The sequence below is a fragment of the Mycteria americana genome, chromosome 3 (genome assembly GCF_035582795.1).
Source record: "Mycteria americana isolate JAX WOST 10 ecotype Jacksonville Zoo and Gardens chromosome 3, USCA_MyAme_1.0, whole genome shotgun sequence".
Classification (NCBI taxonomy): domain Eukaryota; kingdom Metazoa; phylum Chordata; class Aves; order Ciconiiformes; family Ciconiidae; genus Mycteria; species Mycteria americana.
The window spans coordinates 16,318,419-16,334,948 of NC_134367.1; the positions used below are offsets into that span (position 1 = coordinate 16,318,419).

General features: G+C 38.2%; 1 protein-coding gene across 12 annotated transcripts in view; it reads right to left on the reverse strand.

The window, feature by feature from the left end:
* The window catches only part of GREB1 (growth regulating estrogen receptor binding 1), a 102,732-nt gene that overhangs the window by 70,534 nt on the left and 15,668 nt on the right, over positions 1-16,530 (reverse strand). Inside the window, exon 1 of one of the 12 annotated variants that reach the window (XM_075497936.1) lies at positions 9,612-9,725. The exons of 10 other annotated variants lie outside the window; for them this stretch is intronic. The gene's annotated coding sequence lies outside the window, so the exon portion shown is untranslated. Of the gene's footprint in view, positions 1-916; positions 1,129-9,611; positions 9,726-16,530 lie in introns of those variants that run through there. One more of the 12 variants, XM_075497934.1, reaches the window with a different exon arrangement.

Here is a 16,530-nt window from a genome sequence, read left to right on the forward strand (position 1 = left end):
TTTCCTTACCCCAAGCCTACCTCCCTAGGCTCATTCCTAGAAGCAGTGGGGCAGCCACATGAACACATGGAGACTGGGATGTATAGCTTAAAGACACTATGGAGCCGTCTCTCAGAGCAGGAGAGCAGAGCCAGCCAGCCTCTGAGGCGGTTCTCCAAGGACATACAGCGAGTGCCCAGGTTTAGAGGCTTTGCCTCATTCGCAGAGAAGGGCCTCACTGCTTGAAAGAGATCTTCACTGATTTCTTCTGACAGAGCACACTACGCTATATCTGGATCATATTTTCCATCTAATGAACAAAGAGTGGACAGAAATACCATGGGAGCAGCCTAAAATATGCTTCACCATCTGTGGATAGCAAATACATCTCTAGATGAAGGTATTACCTTGCAAAATAAAACTGAACATCAAGGTATGCTCAATCAGGAGATCAGTTGCACATGTATGATACGTTGAAAATGCATTAAATAAGAAACATTCACAAATGTAAATATGCAATCCAAAAGCATTAAAGAAGCATCTTTAGTTAAAGAACCAGTACAAAGGTCAAATTTCATTGATTTAAGAAACTGAACTTAGGAGTTTGAGATCTGAGCTCTATATTTTAAGGGTTTAAAAATTCAAGTTCTCTGCATTTTTTTTTTTTTTAATATTTCAAAGTTTTCCTGAGAGGAAATCACTTGCCCCAAAGACATCAAATGACTGACAAGGCAGGAGGTACACAAAATGCAGACAAATGCATATACTTAAAACATGAATATTAGCTGTAAAATGTCTCTCAACTACCATATTTGAACAGTAACCCATATAAGGCAGTGTGACTATGTTATCTTTTGATATCTTAATGTTTTCATTAAGCAGTAACAGTATTTTTCAGCATGGAAATACTAGCTATGTAATAAAAAATATACTGTACCGTAATGAAAGCATGTGCTCCTCAGTGACATCCAGTAAATTACTCCCAAAGTCTCATATTCTGATTGCACTGCTGAACATCTTACACCTGTGGTAACTGCCAGTGATTATATCTTCGTGAAGTTTTCCTTCTTGTGATTTAGAAGAGTCTGCTGCTTGGCGAATTGGTGAGGACACTTAAGGCTCCTGAGTCAGCACTGTGCGCAACCGAACAACTCAGTCGGGTCGCCGTGACACGAACACTCTCCTGTCACAGCAGAGCGCAGGGAGGTTTCAAAGCTATCTATTCTGCAACTATGGCAAAAACAAAGTAATGAGACCACAATATACCCTGGCAAGCTGTTCTCTGATTTGTGTGCTGGCTATACTACATGATAAATGGTCTGACTTTATGTCTTATTAATACCCAAGTGCTGTGCTGGGTCATGCTGCTCCTGGCCAGGCACATATCAATCTATCAGTCTGAAGCATTATTAACGTCAACGATTTTGCTGCAGGTTTTTGGAAGGACTGAAGGTGGGTTTTTTAAAGAAATGGGGGTGTCCTTCTGCATTATATAGATAACAAAATCACTAAAGAAAGCATAAAGTGTATACTGTGGGTACTTCGTTTTGCTAACAGAAGAAAAGATTAACAGGAGAACAGAAATTAGGTATGTAGCAATATTATCTTTGTGTTGGTACTATGCCTGTATCTTCCGAATAAAAGGATAGGAAAGCAAAACAATATTTGAGAGACTATGTTCAATAGAATGCTGGATATACAAAGAATCAGCTCTTGTATCATGTTTAAACAAACACTGCGTCTTTTCAAGATACATCTAGAGTACACGTACAGAGAACGCTTATTTCTGGTGAACGTATATTTATCAAATGTTTCCTTAGGTCACAAATTGCAGTACATCACTTCAGAAGATGAAAGCAATTATTCTGAAAATTGAATTTTCTTTTTCCTATGGCTCCAAGTCATGAAACATTCAGATATGTGCTTGATTTTAAACTCAGTTAAGTATCACTGAAATTAGCAAAATCAAGCACTTACCTAGGCTCTTGGTTGAATTAAAGTTCTGTATAACCTTTGTACGCAGGATACACTGAACAATGAAAAGAGATCATTTTTCGGTACAGCTTGTGAAACTTTGCTTTCACCCTTCACTCTCAGGGTACGGTTTCACGACTGGCTCAAGCTGCTCGAAACTCAAGTTACAGCTGAAAAGGAATGTCTCTCACTCTTGATCATGTATTCCCCCTCTGTTGTTCAGGGGCATGGATCTGAGCTGATACGGTTGAAAACTAGTAATTTTTGTAGGGTTATGTTTGGCTAGATCAGATCCCTCATCTAGCTATGCATAAAGTATACGGCCATTAATATATGCAAAGGAAAAGGACCAGAAACCTGTGGCTAGGGATGGTGATGAGAGCAGGATCTTTTTCTCCAGACTATGAAAATGGTTTAAATAACATTTTTAAATCTTGAAACTACACCTCCTGATTCTTCTTCTGTAACACAAAGGGGAAAAAATTGAATTTTAAGTCCTGCTGAGGAATCCCTTGGAGACTTAGGTGATTTAGTGTTTTCACTCAAAACAATTTTCATATTAATGGAAAGCTTGCTAATTTTGGTAATTTGATAATTTTTAAAAATATATACTCTGTACTCTATATATACTCAGTGTTTAAGAGCATTTGGACAATGCTCTTAACAGCATGCTTTAACTTTTGGTCAGCCCGGAAGCGGTCAGGCAGTTGGACTAGATGATCGTTGTAGGTCCCTTCCAACTCAAATAGTCTATTCTTAAATTTTAGATGCAAGCACTGTATGAAAGAATGTGAAAAAGAAGCTGTACAGAAAGTAGTGAGTAATGCTCTAGGAGAGTGACTGGTATGTCTTTCCGTTACTATGGAAGTGAACTAGAAGTTTTATAAATGTTCTATACTTAACGCCAAATATGGGAGACCTCAGTCATGTCATTTTCAAGTAGGGTACAAAATCATTCAGCTAGGGAATGCAGAAATCACTGTCTGGTTTCCTATCAGCACTGTACAATTTTGTACCTTAAACATATTAACCTGACAAGATGACACTTAGGAGACTGTATTGACAGCTGAAGTTTAGAGAAATCCAAAAGGAAAACAAACACTGCAAGAAATACATATGCATGTGTGTGAAAGCACGTTATTTTTGGAAGAGTCACTTTTAATAATTTACCAGGTCAACAATAACACAAGCCAGAAAATTCACATTTTAAAGAGGTATAACTTGGTTGATGCCAGCCAAACATACTTGCCCCATAACCGTAGTGCATTCATGAAGAAAATTTCTCTAGGATGCTGTGTAGCATGCTGTCCAGAATGAAGTCTAGGATGCTGCAGTGCCTATCTCTGACTTTGCTTTGGGGTTGGAAACACCACATCGCTCTTAAAGAATACTAGTATAGGGTAGGTGTTAAAGAAGAAGCTGTTAACCTGATATTCAATAATGGAATGCAGACAGTGAAAGGGGCCTGCCTGCTTTGGATATAGGCATGGAGCAGAGGTTCCAGAGGAGAAGAAGAAAGGGCAAGCAAGTACAGAGGAGCCTATTGTCTTTGGTTAGTACCCAGAGTAGGAATGCTAGGAATGGGTGATGAGCATGGGGGTTAGGTAGAAGAGATCTTGTATACAGAACCAGTGGGAGTTGGTCAGTGTGCGGCTGCTGAGGCAACATACATCAGAAAAGAGTGGGTCTGCCTGCTGAAACGAGTTGCTGAATCTGTGTGAAATGAGTCGGTAATGTGATGAACTGACAGAACAGTTGTTAGGGGAAAGCTGACTGTGTAATTATCCCAACAAAAGGTATGTAAAATATATACCTTGTACCCTAGGCACTTATAGAAAAGAATCTTCTTTTTGACAGGCATCTACAGGGCATGTTTTCCACAGTTTGAGAACACTGGAATAGAAGTGAAACAAGAGACATAACCTGAGGTTATAACCTCAGGGTAACAAGATTTTCAGACGTTCAAAGCACAGACTAAGATACAAGGACAAAAGTCGTAAACAGCATCATGAAAATATTTTACCAGGACATTCGTTTATAAGAACGTCCTGGTAAAGAACAAGGAAAGAGTTGGTCCACCGTGCAACCAAAAAGGAAAATTAATATATTATTGTTAAGTTTAATCCTTTTTTTCCCCAAGAAGATGAGAAAAGGTTATTTGTGATCAAATGACTGATTTGTCCAGCAGCTTTAGCAGGGAAAAATGGAGACTGTCCCTCCAAAACACCCAACAACTTAGTATTTGAAGCATTCTGCATACAGATTGTGTATGAAAGAACTAAAACTGCGTCCTGCCAATCAGAATGACTGGTTTAATTGCAAGACAACTACTTTTCTTCTCAAAATGTTTTTAAAATGGTTTCAGGCATACCTGCCTTTTGTGTTTATGCAGAAATACTGAAATGTGTATAAAATCTTATATAAAATGCCATATATATAGGTTAAAAATACCTACCATGTTGAGCTTTTCAGGGTACTTATGTCGAGCCCAGATGGTCTCCTCCATGACAAATATGCTTAGTCTCATACTTTGGACATGTACAAAAGGAGACCTTTAAGATCATCTAGAAATACAGAGTGCAATTCAGCTGCCTAACCACAGGCATCTTCTAACTTTGAGATGTCCTGGAGTATCCTGTCTGGATTGTAGGTGCTGCTCCAAAGAAGCAGAGGTCTGAGGCAAGTCCTGTGTCATATCTGCCAGTCCTTTATGGACATCTCAGGTAAACCAATGAACTTCAGATTAAATGAGGCACCTATATTTAGGCAACTGAATCAGACTGCAGGCATCTACTGGTTCACTAGGCAGAAATTTCCATTATAATCAATGAAATCAATGGAGCTGAGAGAGTGATTCAGCTGACCAGTCGCTAGTGTATATTTACTTCAACGTGAGCTGAATCACTCACCTGGCTCCACTGACCACATTGGCTCTATCTTCATTGACTATCAGGAGTTGCAGCTGTAGATGTCTGCATGAAGGCCTCTATATTTAGGAGTCTTGGGGCTCGATATAGTTGCTTACACATAGATGTTTAGTGGTCTTTGATATGCTCCGGGGTATCTGAGACAGCTGCATAGGTCCCACAGACACAATATAAAACCTGCAGGAGACCAAGCCAGGCAGAATACCCGAGGACATCTCAAATGTCAAAAGAAGCACGTAAACAAGAAACTTAATCAAATCCTTAATCTCAAACTAAATCCCACTCCCAAAGTCAAAAATTCGCATGTCTACGGATACATCTACATTATCAAAAGACTTGGCTTCCAGTTTGCTTCTAGCTCCTGATCACGCAATTGTCTACACTGTATACACACTACTTTACATCCAGGCATTCTGCACTCAGCTTTAGTTCTGCCAGTAGTTAAATAAGGCACTCCTTTCTCTAGACAGCATGGACAAGATTGTGTCAGGTTTGCTCCCATCACCCTACATAGTCCTCCAACAGTTTCCCAAAAGGCCTGCTGCCCTCACCCACCTGTTCGCACTCCATGCTCCCAGGCATGCAGCACGTGCCACACCATGAGATCATGAGCAGTCCCTCCTGGCTAGCTGTGAAACATACTTCACAGTATTTTGGCCATCTGAACACACATGCACAAAGCCCGTGCCTTAGAGGCACAAAAGTCCTGTGAAGAGCACTGGAGACACAGCCCCTCCTTGCTGAAGAATGCTACCCCCAGCAGCGTGGGTAGGAGCCGCTGCAGCGCACGGCCCTGGGCCCATATCTCCCTGCACAGCTGTGGATTTCAGTTTGGGATGTTCTGTGTAAATTCTTCTAAGTCCTTTGCCTGCATTTTTTTGTTTTCTTTTGTGGGTTTTTTTTTTTCTTCTGTAACCTCAATGTCCTTCCACTGTTTGACTGTAAATTGGGGATAATATCACTTCTCTAAGGTGCAGAGAACGGTTGCAGAGAATACTCAAGATTGCGAGCTATTCCAATCATGCTGCCAGAAAAAACATGTCAGGAGACTACTCTTCAGTTTTTGTAGGTATTAAAGAAACAGGAGTTTTAAAGAAGACGTTGAGGAGAATTGCAAAATAATGTGCAGACATCTACTGTGAAACACTAACAAATGCGAAGGAAACTGAGGAAGCGAGTGTAGTGAACAGCTATTTATAAAGTAACAGGATAGCTGGAATAGGATTGTCTTTCACATGAAAGTGTACTAAAGGCACATAAGAACCTTTTTAAATACTGCTTTTTATTTAAAATCACGCAAGTACTTTTCTTCTTCATATCACTGAATTGACAAGGATCTTAACCATCATAGTATATGTTTTTAAAAACTCTGAGAAAAAAATGTTATTAAAGAGTAAAATAAAAGGACAATTAAGTTCTATAAAACAGCCAGTGATTCAATAATGAATGAGAAGAAAAAAAAAAAAGAAAGAAAATAATGAAAGGGAATACACACTTGCCAAAAACTAGAGAAACCAATAAATTGCTATCTGTTGCTGATTCCTCCTTAAACCCAACTGCACAGAGCCTCAAGATGGAAAAAATTAAAATAAACAGGGTCACGCTGACCTTAAGGCAAGCAACACTTAATTACTGCAACAGACAACGATGAATCATGCCTAAGCAAACCTCCCATTCCTTTTCAATAGAATGCATGATTAATCAGACACATTGTTTTACAACTGGTACAACCTATGCCAGAAAAAGCCGTGGTTTTCTCAGTGCACAACAGGAACATTTCAGAGTGTCACAACTGTTTCTTCGTCGCTCTTAACGGTAACCGAAACTGTTGCTGCTTTCATATCTCACCCACATTCCATTTTTATTCACGGACTGCACAAAAGCACCCACTACTTGTTCAGTCATGCTGTACCTGTGTAAAAATCTTAAATGAATGTTCAAAGACCATTTTGTAAAAATTTAAAAGCTACAGCCTGGCTGATACTTCTGTAGCTATTAACGGCTCTAACTGTTCAAAACACTTCCTTAAGAGTGTTCCTTCATCTCTAGTAATTGTCGTCCTGGCAAAAAAACCCTCTGAACCGCCAGGCTGAGTAACATCCATTTGAGTGCTTAGAAAAACAGCTCTTAAGAACTCTCAACTTTCTTCACTCTCATTGTGAAAGACCTCATATGCCAAGCCATGTGATGCAGGATGCTGTACAGTACATTGGGTCAGGAGACAAGATGTGGCACCACCTTATACCTGGGGAACAGGCACATTACGTTCTGTTGCGAATGTGAACTGAAACTAATTGAACGAATCTTGTGCTCAGTGTGTGTGATTTGATACGCTTGTGTTAACCTACTACCTTTTCCAACTTCAAAGGCAGTGATGGTGCTATTCCACTGCAAACTATTAAAAATACTTATACAATTTCCATTGTCATTGCCATGTTTTGCACTTATTTCCCAACCTGCCATTTATATATGTTCCCAGCCCCTATACACACTTGGGAAGGAATCATGTCCATGTGTACCAATGGATGGCTTTTCTTCATACTCAATGAATCGGAGAGAAATAAGTATCTCTGCTTGCAAGCAAAACAAATATACCACAGCACAACTACACACACAAGTGTTGTAGTACAGCACAACTTTCTATCAGACCCTCTTACTTTAATTACCAGGTATCATTAGAGTATTAATCTCTTTAATTTACCTTGGGTTTAGATACATTTTTCTTAAGAATTCTATCATCTGGTTGCTTGATTGATACTAAAGAGCTTAGTGCTGCATATTGGATGCATTAATTGAGAATTATCACAACAGCATAGTTTTCAATCTCATTTAAATAAAAACTATGCCCTCTTAGTTTTGAGAAGCACCAGAATCTCCAGTTGCTCTTTCTTCAGATCGTGGAATATGTATCATAAATCCTGAACATTTCAGTGGTTAACAACATCACCCTCAGAGAACCACAGAGAAGTCAGGGTATGTTCTTCCTCCATTTTACTGATAGGAAATTACAGTCTGAAGTGATATAGCATAGCTCCCATGAGCATCTGAATCCCTAATTACAACTGAAATACATGGCAGGTAATGTTATCTAAATACTTTTTAAGAGTCTGAGTTCAAATATTTCAATCAAAGTCATACAGGAACTGTGGAAAAGCTCAGATCTGAATGCAGCTCTCCTGGGATACCCCTCTGTACTGGATCATCATCCGCTCTAGCATCTTATTAAATATTTACCTATTTAGGTTAAATGCTGGTAGATGTGTGGAGTTTGGACGGTGTAGAGGAGTTAATCTTTCAATTTCTGTAATTCTACTTGGAAAGCCTAACAATACGGCCATTTAGAAACAACCTTTGAAATAAGTTTTCCAATAAAAAGTAGGTATTTTCCTTATTTAGGTAAATGGTGCTAGACATTCCCTGTAACTTCTAAATTATTATAAATTATAAATGAGGAAAAATAAAGCATACAGCTTTCCTGTCTCCTGTCGTCTTCCTCTACAGTTTCTTAATTGATCTGCAATAATAGTAGAGATCAAAACCCAGTGAGATCAACCCGCTTTGGGTCAAACCTGACATTATTTTCAACTGTTTTATGAATGATTTCAGACCTTAATCAGAATCTCTGATTATTTTCATTCATTGAAATATTGTATGTTCCAGTGAAAATTCAGCATCATATCAAAATTTCTATAAGCATTACAGAAATTTAAGAAAAGGTTCTCCTCTATAATGCATTTAGTTAGTTATACAGCTAGCATCTTACTCCTCTGGTTTGCCAAGCTCTCATAGTTGTCAGTCACATGGCTCCACTAGCAAACAGAACAGATCCTGCAAATTTTTACGCTGAAAAGTACTCACATCTACAAATGTTAACAGTACTGGAACAATGTCATGCTGAAACAATACAAAGCACAATGTCAAAAGATCAGCAACTCTCAAATATCCATGCAAGTGTTACCTGCTTTGGGTGTTAGCTATGCTGGAGGTACAGAGGCTCTCAGTGTCACTCCAAGCAAAGCCAACTTAGATCTCATACGATCTATCAGGTTAAGTACAGGCCATGTAACCACAGCTATACTACAGTCTTCCAGGTCTGTTCCTCTGCTATGGGTTGTACAGATAGGTTCTGCTGAACTGAGAGTCAATACAGAACTATTCTAGTTGATACTACGCTGTGTTGGCCAGGATTCCAGTCATATTAATTTCTCATCACCCAGGTATCCCAGCCCCTCCTTACCTTGTATAATGAGGAGTTACCTGTGGGATAAAAATGAATAGGCCAATAATCCAAAGATGCTGAAATGCTGCAATCATGAGCTCACAGTAGGTTTTAGGTACCCAAGGAGACAGGCAAGGTAACAACAGACTCCTTTGAATACTACTCCTTTGAAAATCACTCAAAGATTCCATTAAAAATGTCAATATCAAGCGACTAAGAAATAAATCCTTGTTTTCATCCAAGGAAAGGTGCGTAAGCAGCTAAATTTGCTTTCATTTGCATCTGGAAGGCTATGGAACAAATTCCAACATAAGAAACAGGATATAAATTGGATAATACGAATGCTGATGCCCTCTACGTCCACGATCTGTAGGGCTGCTTGTGAACAATCCTAATGCTAGCTGCCTTTTGGTAAGGCCTGTAAATGCACAGCAGAATAGCACCCACCAGGATCAAGCCCAAAAGCAAGGATCTTTACATGTCAGTTCAGAAAGGTTGTGAAAATGGCTTACTCAAAACTCTTCCGCAGAGTAACTTCTAGCAGGTGGAGACCCAGCTGTTGGTGCTAATAATAGTAAAAACAAAGGCTAAGCAGAACTCAGCTCAACATGCCTCCTCCAGCCCTGCTGAAATATCTTCTTCTCTTTCCCTAGAGATATGACAAGAGCAGATAGGACAGATATGGACAATTTTACGTAACTATTTGCTAAAAATGGAAGAACCAGAAGACAAGTATAAAGGATTCCATATTTATTTTAAATTTCACATTGCATGAACCAGTTTTACGGTACCTACTTCATTTCCCAGGAAAGTTCTGTAGCTGACAGTGCAGTTGCTTGTACCTAGGGATTTTTCTAGCATTTAAAAAAAAAAAAAAATCAAAACAGGTCTAGTATTTGCAAATAGCATAAAATAGTATTAGCAGACTAGAAATCCAGCTGCCTTTGTTTTTTCATTACATAAAAAAGAGAGGCAGTTATTTGGAGGAGCTATGGATACTATTTTGCAAACTTTGGATCCTTTTTCTCACATTCTGTTCTTGAGAATCAATTGATAATTACAGTAAGTTTTATTATACCTAATTCAAAACAGCACCGCCATTTAAACAAGTTTAGTCTATCAATTGACCCCAAGCAAAAAATACAAAGGAATGATTTTTGCATTGTTTTCTCATATATTAACGTCATTGTGCTTTTCAACTGAGTACATAAAAATTATCAGCTGTGAACACAGCACAAACAATGTGAAAATACTTTCATTATGTTATTACCAAATAAATTTTACTGCAGTTTCCAAGGCCTCAAAACTTAGCTTTTAGCAGAATACTGAGTGCCAAACTGCAAAGGCAAAGGTCCTATAAAATCTATTTTAGCTTAACATTCTGCAAATTCAAAATTTGGTGCTGAAATAGCATAGCAACTCAAGGAGGCTGTTGACTTTTGGAAAAAAAAGTAAAAATTTTAAAAAGCAAGCATTAATTATAAAATGACATGATTATAATGTTTGCTCTTCTATCCTCAGAATTTATCAAAAAGCAATTCTGGACTTGAGTCTGCCAGGATGATAATAAATTCTTGAACAAAACTAGAACTTAATTTGACAGATGTGTGATTTCTGACGTTATGCTGAAAGAAGTGTTAAAATCTTTATCGTTTTTCAACACCTCATACTACAGAAAAGAAGCTGGAGAAAAAGAACACTGTTGTTATGACATTTTTGCCCTGTTTGACATTTTGTCTTGCTCTGGTTTGAAATCATTATTGCATGTTATATGACACACACACAAAAAGTATTAGTAGGAGAGTCAATCCAGAGCAACAGATCTATACAAAAAGGGATACAAATTACAAGTAGTAATTTTTTTTTTACCATAAAAATCTTAAGACAGCACAATGGCAATTATATACTACATAATGACAATCACATTCTCTCTCTCTGTGTCGTGTATTGCTGTATAATCCTAATGATTATGGTGTTTATATTTGTAATTATAGTGATCAAAGAAAATGGCTATTAAGAATTATTTCTTTGTACCTGAAATTATTTTATACTCCTATAGTAAAAAGTGGCCTAGAACTTCAGTGTCTTGGTTGAGAAAAGCAACCTCAGCAGTGTATTAAGTGACTTTCTTAGTAACTTCTAACGTTTGAAATTTTTTTTGTTTTCAATAGCAAGTAAAAAAGCAAATCAGATTTTAAGAATTAACCAGAAAGGAGCCAAGAGTAAAACACAAAACATGATTCTGCCACTGGATAAATCCATAATCTGCTTACACTGGAGCGCACTGTGTGCGCTTTGGGTCCACTGTGTCAAAAAAGGCATAGTAGAACTTGAAAAGGTTCAAAGAAAGAAAAGAAGGAAGACCAAAAGGATTAACAAGCTTCACGTCTATCTAGTTGGCTGGGATTCTTCAGAATAGAAAAGAGGTGACTTGGAGGCATATGCTAGAAGTCTACAAAATCATGACTGGCACATCAAGGGTGCATAAGGACATATAGTTCACTGTATCTTCAAGTATAAAAATTGGGACACTCTCTCATTTATATTCTTTTTAATGCCGTTATTTCAGTTGGTTGATAGTGCCTCATGTTTTTAAAAAAAGCTGGGCATTGCTCTCACATCTGAGTATTACCCATTGTACATTGTCCCTGCAGCAGAGAACAATCTCTCACGATCAGGAAAGATTTAAAATAACAGAGTTCATGTGGCTAGATGAAAGAATGGACTAGCGCTCTAAACAGACAGCATGAACAGTACAAAATGGTATGTCTGAAACACCACAACTGGACATATTGTACCGATTGACATGTTAGGAACAAGCTTTTATGTAACAGCAAAATTCTTGCCTTAAAGGGCTGACTCTTCCACGTCTGCCAGCATCCATTTATCCTGTAATTTGTATAAGAGGAAAATTCTTTGCTTAAAGGGGTGGCTCTCTCACATCTGCCAGCATCCACTTTCCCCGTAATTATACATCCAGTGTATTTTACACACACATCTCTCTTGTTCAATAGGAGTAAGCATTTCTTATAAAGGACAGGTTTTTTCCTAGACATTTGATAAAGGTTCTTTCAGAAAAATATATCTTAGCTTTACAGTATAATTTGAAAGCATGAGGAAGATGCATTCAGAAATGTTCAGCAGGCAACAAGTTTAGACTTCTAATTCCAACTTTGAAAATGACAACTTTCTTTGATTCCAAGCAGGTCGCTTCACCTGCCCACCACAGGGCACCTTGGTCCCACTACTTCGTTTCATATCTCTGATTTTGGGAGGCTTAAAATTATCCTAATTTGTTAAAACACATCCTAATACATTAATGTTATGATCTCAACTTTTGTTTTCTAAACCTATATATAGTTTCTCACTGAAAAATACAGATAATTCTACTTACTGAAAATGTAGTTTCTTGGAAATGCCTTGGATCCCAAAGTACTGCCTATTTTGTAAACACTATTACACAACTTTCAGGAAACAGCACTGCATTACAACTTAACTTTTGAAGAATAAAGAAAAGCATTATATTAAAGGTACCCAAACAGTAGCTCCATGACTAAATACAGGATGAACCATATATGAAGAATTCTAAAGAATTTATCATATATAGGGAAACATCTCCACAAGTACTGAGGAATAATCATTATAACTCTTGCTCGTCTACAAGCTGTCTAAGACTCAGGAACATGATCTCTGGCTAAAGAAGAGTATGAGTCAAGCCCAAGGGGCCCAGGTCACTTTCAGCTAGAAATATTACTTTTCTTCATTGTCTCCTGTGCCAAAAGCTGTGAAGAAGAAAAGGAAGGAACAACTGGTTCACACAATTGCAAACCCTACCTGTACTAGAACTCTGTTAGCAAAGTCCTTCCTTTTCTTCTAACACTCTGACTGGTAACTTCTTTCAGTGCTTGACATTATGGGCTTAGAAATAGTATATTATTATCTTTTCCTCACCATCTTCTGCATTCAATTAACAGTCTATATACTACATGAATAGCATCTTACTATTAAGGTGCTTATTCTTTACCAAACTAGAGCTTTATAAAAGTTTTTCTTATTGAATAGGTTTTTACTTTATAAGCCATTTTGAAGCTTTGCTTCCTTCGAATAAATTCTGCTTATCACCTTCTCAATTTTTTTAGACAAGACTGTCCTAGTGTGCTATTAAGAAGCTCTTTCTACGCAATAGCTATATCTCAGTGATGGATAAAAATAAATCAGGTGGGTAGGTACTACCTGTACATAGACACATATCAACACATAGACACAGACACACACAGAGTCTTATGTGTCCTGAGGCTGAGGCTCAGTCATCAATGCAAAACATGACACTTGTTTATGCAGTAGTTTCCTTCATCAGTTGACATTCATTACTCTACTTTCATGACCTCACAAGAATTTTGCACAAAAGGCAAAGACAAAATATGCCTCTTACGCAGTAATATAACTTTTAGTTATTCCTAGTAGTCACTTTTTCTCTATATGTCACATTCAACAGTGCTTACTGGTAGACTCTGTAGAAATGAGATTATTGGAAGATCCATACAGATGAAGCCCCCGTCATTAGCGCTACTCAGTAAGGCAGGCACTCCCAGTCACGTGAGGTCGCAGTTTCACAGCAACCCCATCCATTTGTCAGCTACATCCAAACAGGGAATGTCGTTCCTTTGCTATGTCTATACTGCTACATAAAACCAGACCACAGACCATTCTGTGGCATGCCCATGCTACCTTGCTTGGCTACGTGTAGTGCCCTATGGCTTTGTGGACATAACCATTATGTGTGGTTCGAGACAGAATTTTAATCAATGCCAGTGCTGTGTTGCAAGTCATCACAGTGATGCTTTCACAACAGGAAACTGAAGGGCTGCAAAAATGTTTCAGTGGGAAAAAGCCTGCTGGCAGAGTATGTGGGGTCCATGCACACTGGGAACAGTGCCTGGTGCGTGCGTTGCAGCCCAGGCACTCTCTGGAAGCCCATTAACTGCCATAGGCCAAAACTGTACCAGGAACCCCTCTACTCAGAAGTGCCAGTGCTCAGGCTCACCACAAGCCATTTCATTTAGTACTGCAGACTCTGCCTTCAAGTTCGTGTGCATCCTGGTCACAGTTTTTCCTTCTTCGTTCTACTTTCTCTGATTTCTTTTCTATTCACTGTCTTTTTAAAACTGTTCTTTCTAAATGCCCTTCCTGAAAATGGCATGAACACTCCACTTCCGCCTACTTCTCCTTTCCAAGAACTGAAATATTCAGCAGTGAAACAGCTAATACTGCCACTTACACACCATTAGGCTTTAAAAGTATCATTGTAATGAAAGATTAAGAAAGGTGCATGTTGAGACTCTGTTGCAGACCCAGAGGCACTATACTGGTTGTATTGCAGCTGCACATATACCCATGCAACCAGGAGAGGAGACATCATTTTCTTTACCTTTAAAATACATAGACTAAGTAAATACAGGAGCAAGTTGGGTATCTGCCATCTTTATATTAGTAAAGCTTCTACATCAGCTCCTGATTTTCTGTGGGTGGATTGACCAAACAGTGATTTAAGTCTTGTCTTCAGTCCATGCCTTTGGTTATGCACAACACCATGGAGGGTGCTCAGACCACTCAGCAGCAAATTTCTTCAGGCTGCTCCCATTCTCCTCACAAACAAGTTCACGTTTTTCATGTGTATTCTTATTAGTTTGCATATTTTAAAGTGCTTTTACTTCATCTCTATTACTCTGTCCCATCATTCTGAGAACTGACTCTAGCTCTTCATTTTTTGAGGCACGTCCGACTTGACAGGAGATGCAGCATAAATTAAAAAGAATAAAAAGCCACATGATGACAAAATGGCCTGAGAAGTTTCTCTCACTAAAATACATTAAGCCTGCTTTTACGTTTTTCCTGGCATAGTAAGAGAGTTATTTTAATTTCATTTTAACTTAAAATTATTTCAAGCATCTAACCAGCTAAGAAATAACAAGGCTCATTTAAAAATATAGCAATTAAAGTACCTCTTTTTTGCAGGGGAGCTGATACAGTTTGCTGCAGAATTTCATCTGAACTTAGGTTGCAACTTCTCTGAGCATGAAACCTGTATTATCCAACAGCACTTACTTTTCACTTTTTTTCAGTTTACTCAAATTCCTGTGCACTCTCCCATGGTATGTAAGAGGTTTCCCATCTCATTCTTTCTGATAAATTTGGGACAGAATTTAAGATCTCAAACATCAAAATATCTCTAGTTACCCACAATCAAAACTCGCCTCGGAAAGACTTATATCAAAAACTTGCTGAACACCATAGGAGACCGCTTTTTCAGAAATTATTGTAAAATTCAAGCTTAACTATTTCATCTAATTGCACCCATTTTTTATATGTGACATAGTTCAGAAGTGAGATTTAAACCATTCTCTCATGATGAAAATGAGCATATGCATAAGAAAAGTGCTATGGAGAAGCATGGGAAGTCAAACATAAAAAACAGGAGAGAAGAAATAAAAGCAACCCATTTCTTCATTTTAGATTTGTTGCACAATAATTCCAGTGCTTCCTCTAATTCTTTTATTAGGACAAACAGTGAATAAGTATGTCCAGTACAATTTCTTATCTTTTGTTACCTTCTAGACCTCCTAGAACTTCTATCCCCTCTTCCTGTGCTTCCCAAAGCTGAAGAACTCTTGCCCATCCAGTCTTCCCTAAGGAAACTCCTCCGTACCTCCAGTCATCCTTGTCTCCATTCTGGGACTCCTCTGGCTCTACTCGACTCCAAGACCAGAACTGCACACATTATTCAAGATATGGGTAGACAGCAGATTAATAAAGTGGCAAAATACTGTTTTCCTTTTTTTCCTTTATTCTCCTCTTAATAATTATTGATTTTTCACTTGCCTAACTGCCACTGAGTTTTGGCCTAACAACTTTAAAACCTGTCCCCTGAGGGAGAACAGTTAATTCAGATCACATTACTATGCATGGATATTTAGTTGCCATATATATTACTTTTCATTTTTTTTATAATGCTAGACACTATCATATAATTACTAGGTCATTAATTCTACCCTACAATTAGGGATGGAAATCTACAATGTCTGACTTCCCTTTACAAAAGTTATAATGACTTTTCCAGCAGCTCTTGTAATTCTAATTAGGCTTCTCTAGACTGAATGATATAGAATGAAGGCCAGTACTTAAAAATGGATTATTTAAAACCATTTTGACAAACAGGTGATCTACAGCAGATACACAGAAATATCAGAGAGACAGGCCAGCCCATCTGAATTTGGAAAAGGCAATTTCTGTGCTTCTACGAATGTCAAATTTGCACTTCTTACTTCAGATGTGAACATTTGTGAACATGTACAAGTAGGTGTCAGAAGGGGGAATCCATTTTCCCCTAGCACAGGATCTGAGTAATTTTTTCAGTAGTTTTTCCAGTTTGTG